We start from the raw sequence: 6,505 nt of genomic DNA, 5'->3' as shown, positions 1-6,505 counted from the left end.
AAGGGTTAAAAAAAGAATTTCTGGATGGCAACAACATCATTAAACCCACATGGGGACTTTTTGGGTGTGGGACCCTTAGTAACTGAACAGGTCACACACCAGGAAGCCAGCCTGGGCCCTGGCCCAGTTTTTAACTGAAATTTTTGGAATGGCCCAGATTTTAAGCACAGATTCTCCTTGTACTGCATTGCACTGTATTTCTTTGCTCTAACCTGGAATGAGAGCACCTTCATTGTGGCTGTTAGGGCTTTTCTGTTGCCCCCTTGCCCATTTGTTACTCTTTCTCCTATTTCCCTGGCTTCCCCCAGACTAGCTTTACATGTTGCATTCTCATGGCATCTCACCCATTCAGCTGCCAAGCGTGGCCTTGCGATGTGTAGATAGGGGGCTGACAGGGAGAGAGAGAAGACTGTGTTTGGCCAAGTATTTGTTTATAATGATTTCTGGCATGTGGAGCAACTTTGCTTTCTATTAACTATATCTCCGCATTCTGTAGCTGACTCTTAACTGAGCCTAAACTTCTTGAGGGAAAATTTGGGATTTTTGCCAAACAATAACAGAGCTTCATATTTATGTTATAAAAGACAGCAGTGCCATCATAGACAACTTCCTCCCTTTGTTGGAGTAATTTTCAAAAACACAGATCACAGCGTTATTCAGTACAGTAAACCACACCCTTCTCCTCTTTAATGTTATTGACAACAGCAGGGCAGAGTATATAAGTCAAATCCAACTGGAAAACATTGGCTCTGATGTATCCTGTTGTGAAATTCTCCAGCATTGGGTTACCATACTGACAACGAGGGGGAAATTAAGAAACATCAGAGGGGAAAAAAAAACAAAAGATTCCAAATGGAGAAAGACAAAAGAGAGAGAGAAGTTCAAAAACTCACAGCCCAGGAAGTGCTATGCATGCCCAAGACTTTAGTTCTCTTAAATCAATACTGTTTAATAATCGCAATCATTTATAGACTACTTGTCACATTCAAGGCATGAGATGCTTAGTTAGATACATAGTCATGGTCTTTCCAACAACCTTGTGAAGTAGATGTTATTTCCCTCATTTGACAGAGGAGGATTATGAGATTCAAGGAAGTAAGGGGTCTTGCCTAAAGTCACAAGTCCTGTAAGTAGCAAAGTTGAATCCATAGTTAGATACTCTGAGCAGCAAGAATCATCCCTAGTCCTCCCTACTCCTTGCTCACTGGTTATGGCCTAGAGGCTTTGGCTCTGATTGGGTAAGGCTTAGCTATCTAACACAAAGACAGTGAATACACAGGGTGGTCTGCAGTCTGTGGCTTGTGTAGCCAGGCTCAAAAATTGCTCTGGGTATGCTGGATAGTGGTGCAGCAATAAAGTGCTCTGCAAGGCTGACCCATGTGGGAAAGCACAGCCAGAGACCTCTCTGTGCATGCTAGGCATGTGCATTCCCATGATCAGGGCTGTAAGAGGCTAGGGGTAGGCAATAGCTTCAAGACTTTGTTAGTGATGCTATCTCTTTCTCCTCTGTCTCTCTCATTCGTGGAATGAATGAATGAATGAATGAATGAATGAATGAATGAAGAATACATACATACATACATAAAAACTTAAAAAAAATTGACCTGGACCACTTTGGTTCCTTTCTTATGATGTTAGAATCAGTTCTGGAAGCTGGACTATAAAGGTTGATGAAGTAGACTCAATACTGGGGTGGCCTTTCTGGGCCATGTGCATCCTAAAGAGAGGAGAGCTATAGGCAGCAGAAATGGGGAGACAGAGTAGATGTACAAAGAGAGGCTGAGACGTTAGAGAAGGTGAATGTAAAAATTAGACACAAAGGTACAGCAAGAAGCAGAGAGGAAGAGATGAGAGACAGAGACACAGGGTCAAAGGGAAGAGAGCCTAGATCTGGCCACCTTGGTTCCTGATGGAGTCCCTATTTTAGGTCTGAGAAGTCTTGGCTGTACTATGCACCTATCTGTGGGCTTCTGTGAGATCGCAGTATCTGTATAACAATTCTTTCCACCTCAGCTCATGTGAGTGGGCCTCTTTCTGAAATCAGAATGCCCCAAATTATGATTCCAGTGGCTCAGTGGTAAAATCATCTCACTACACCTAGCCAAATGTCCCCCCACCTTCATTTTCAGTAATAGCAACACTCACCATGTTCCCTGGGGACAATGACAATTGAAGTTTCCATAAACCAAGTGGTTTGACTCTGTTGGTGCTTTTATTGCCAGAGTAGAGACTGCTCCTGGATTTCAGGCCACATCCCCCATCCCCCCCAGTCTCATCTTTTACTCTTTTGGTCTGTTTTAGGCCTCCTCTCCCCATGGTCAGGGTGGCCACTATTTCAAGTTGGTGGCCTAGAGCTCAAGGAACACCAATGAGTAGGTGGTCAGCCTTGAACATTGCCTCCACTTTTATTTCTATAAGTCCCTCTCCCAAGACCCACATGTGGGTTTTGTAGAGTCTAGGGATTAATCTGGATAGATAAATAAAAAACAGAGGCAGATTAGTCAAGAGATTAAGCTTCTTACCTAGGTTCTTCATTTAATTGGCCTACATCTCTGAGTCTTTGATTTCCTATTTAAATAGTGATAGGACAGGTAGATGGCATGAGTAGAGGCTCCTTGTAAGATCCAAATTTAAATGCAGTTCCCATTGATAGGCATTTAGAGGAGGGGGTCTCTGGGTCCTTTTTGAAATTGGTGTTTTACCATCAGAACAGTTCTGGCTCCAAGTATTAAAAAAGCACCACCAGCCATGCTGGCTGAATATGGAAAAAGAACAGCAGAGAAGATATGGAAGTGTACTAACCAAAGGCTCAAGAAAAGGAAGAGGGTCTATATCTAAGAGAAGACTTATCTCACCACCAGTGCAGGAACGAGTGGGCAACTGTGTGACTCGAGGTGCAAGGGCATGAGCAGTGCTGAATGAGCAAATTTCTAGTGCATGTCTCACAGCAGGCTGGGCTTGCTGGCTTTATTTAGGTAAAACTCCCATTGAGCTATCAGCTCCCAGGGCCCAGTCTGACTCAGAGCTTCAGAATTTTGGCCTGTGGTGCAATGAGTCACAGTGATGAAATTTCAAGAAAAGGGACATTCTTAAAATTAGCCTTGAGACAGCAACTGGCTGTCCTTTTGCTCTGTAAGCACCTTTTCCAGATTATTTTAGTTGGTCTCCTTTCTAAGAGGACCCAGAACAACTGGGTGAGTTCTGCCTCTCATTGGCCTGCTCTTGGATCCTTAGATCCCCTTAACCCCAGAGCCTCTCTGTGCTGCTCCTTTCAAGGAAGCAAGCCAAGGACTGGGGCACTGACCTCAGGCCTGGTCTGACCTTTGCTCTTCCGCCTGTGATCTTGCTGTAGTTCCAAGAGGAGGTGGAGATTTCAGAGGAGCCCAAGGCTAAGGCTAGGCTAAGGCTTGGCCAGGCTCAGTTGACCAACCCTGACGCTAGAAGTTCCACCACTGAACAAAGATGGAGTGTGAAGTTCTCCTCTTCCCCAGCCTAATTCTTCTGACTCTGCACAGGCCCACTTTGTGCCTTTTGACCGAGCCTCCTTCCAGGGCAGGAAATCAAAGCTGACACTGACTTTGCAGTTGGAATATTTCTATCAGGAATTAGATATGTATGAACAATTTCTCCACTGTTTCCTGCACAACAGACGGTTCTGTTGAAATCTGGCAGGCGGGGCTCAGTTTCTATTTTATATTTACCCTGATGGAGAGCTTGTTCTCATCAATATCTCCATCCCTCCTCCAGGATATGCTGTCTCATGGATATAGTTGGGATTCCCCTCAATGAGTCCAAATAGATAGGTCTCCAGGGAACGTGACTGCAACTCCTATGCCCATAGTGGGAACTATGACACAGCCCAGTTTCATGATTCAAGAACTCCTAAGGGTCCAAATATATCTCCCTTTTGCCAAGTCCTTCCTAGCAGCATGCATACATTCATTTAGTCATTCATTTAAGAAGAATTGACCACATACCAAACACACACCATTACTGTGCTGAGTACAGGAAATAGTAACATGAGTAAGACACAGTTTCCATGGTAAGGAACTCATGGGAATCCTGGTAAACCCTCAGTTACAATATAAGATGGTACGATATCATAGAAGCCCATACAAAGTATGAGATAGAAAAAGAAGGAATAAAAAGGTAGAGATATGGTCAGGTTTCAACACAAAGGTAACAATGTTGATTAGTAATTAAGAAAACAAACAATGAAAAACCTTTTGTGGTTTATGAAACCAGTAGGCTGAATAAGCATGACCTATAGAAATGCAACTTCACTATTGACTCCATTTGTCTTGATTCTCCTCCACACCACTCTCCCTCTGCTGTTTCAAATCCATCGTGGTCAAAGCCATTGGTGGGGAAAGATGAGAGGACAGGACAACTTTGATTTGAGCCTGACCTTTGGTCAAAGAAAGCATCTCTGAGTGAGCCAAAGTAGGATTCTTCTCATAGGTTTTCCAAGGTCCCCTTCTGGGATCTTTGTCCTATGGTTCTCTTGACCCTGGCAGATGTGTTTCTATTTCTGGTTCCCTTGAGACATAAGGAGTAGCCTGTCTCCAGCCTCCCTGCCCACATCCCCTCACTCTTGCAGCAGGGACTTCCAGACAAGATCTAAGATGATCCAGCTACTGTGTAGTTTTCTTTCTGGTGTGGCCAGTACCTAGTACAGAGGAGACACTGTATCCTTTACCCTGAAAAACTCTGAAAGTGTGGCCCGCATCCACCTAGCATACTTCCCTGGTTCCTGCACTTAGTAAGTCACCTCTCTGGTCTCTGCCTCTTGGCAGCAGGAGCTAGGTCCCAGTCATGGTCTGCTTTCTTAGGCATGACCTGAGCACCAATTCTCTGTGCTCCCTGCTGCAAGGAATATCTGTGCAAGTTCTCCTGCAGCACCTCCACCCTTCCCCACAGGGAAAGGGCAGTAGCAGCTCTCTCCAGAGGAATATCTTGTCTAAACCTCTCCCCAGTCTACTCCCTCTGACCCTTTTCTCTATTCTTGGTCTGGTCAAAGGCCAAGAGTGAAAGTACATGAGCCCTGTCCCTTCAACATTTTGGGGGATACTGTTGTACTCATTTTGAATCTTAGTATTTATCATATTTTTGTCTCGGGTGAACTAATGGCATGAATAATCCCATTTCAAACATCTTCTTATGTCTCATTGTGGTAATAGCTATTGGGAATGGCATCTTCTTAGATACTCAACTGAATTCTGTCTTGAATGCAAGCAAGCAGAGACTGGGGAAATTTATTTTCAAGATCTAGTCTACAGTCCTCATGCCGTACCACTTTTCTCAGCATAACAGAGAACAGTCTTGAAGGAAGCCATGTCTGCTCATACAGAGAATTTCTTCATCTACAGAGTATTGTCCCACTCAGACAGTCCATTACTGCAGAGAGCCACCCACTTTTGGTATTCACTTAGCATTGTCAAAAATGGGGGCTGACCTCATTGGTAAGGCCATTTCACTTTCCTTATTCTTGGCACCTCCAGCAGGTTAAAAGATGTTCTCACAAACCAAAGGGGAGAAGTTTAGCCCAGGTTTCCTGGCCCTGCAGCATAATACTAGCCATACGACACCTCCATACAAAGCCATCTCCAGTATCCTAACAGTCACACTCTGAGCCCTGCGTAGGAGGTGAAGACTGAGTCACATTTGGTGACTCACTGGCTTGAGACCACACAATGAGTCAGGCAAAGGAGACTTGGGGACAAACTTTTAAAATCCGAGTTCTCTCGACTGCCTCTGGAGAACCACCCTTGAAGACAAGGCTCCAGGGTAAATGGGTGGGAAGACTTGTCAAGATACCAAACCTCGACAGGCGAATGACATACCCTTGCTTTTTGCAGAGCTTACAGAAAGCTTGGACTTTTGTTCAATAGATTCTAATGTTGCTTTGTAATCCTAGACCCCACTTTCTGATAACAAATTCATCCATCACCCCAGCTCTGCAATTGCCTTCAGTGAATCATCACTGTTCATTATCCTCTGCCAACTGTTTGTACTTCTGCAGTTGTGAAACCCTGATGCAGGAGGACTGTCCGGGGACAGGGCAGGTGACACAGAGCTGTGGCTAAGGGCACAGGTCTTGTGTTTATCACACAAACCTGGGTCTGATGCCCAGAATTGCATTTGATGGGATCTCAGCAAGTCACTTGCTTCATGTTTTCCATCAGTAAAACAGAAATAATGGTGCACTTGAAGGAAGAGTAATTGAGATACTATTGAGTCATTGGAAAAGTCATGACAGTTTTCTATGCAAAAATGCATCATGACTTCTCTGATGACCCAATATTTGTAAATAGCCCAGAATGTATGATATACTTTGTAATTGACTAAATACTGTATTTTTCATTAAGGATTTGGGTTTCCATTGATGATTGCTCTTCCTCACAATTTTGCTAATTGATAGTAAAGTTATGTAATTATTTGTTAGAGTACAAAAGCATTAAGTTTATGCCAGCATACAGAAGAAGAAAATATCAAACATCAGCAG

The sequence above is a fragment of the Tupaia chinensis genome, unplaced genomic scaffold, assembly GCF_000334495.1.
Source record: "Tupaia chinensis unplaced genomic scaffold, TupChi_1.0 Scaffold000139_1, whole genome shotgun sequence".
Lineage (NCBI taxonomy): Eukaryota > Metazoa > Chordata > Mammalia > Scandentia > Tupaiidae > Tupaia > Tupaia belangeri.
The sequence above is the reverse complement of the archived record's forward strand: the minus strand, read 5'-3'. Positions refer to the sequence as shown.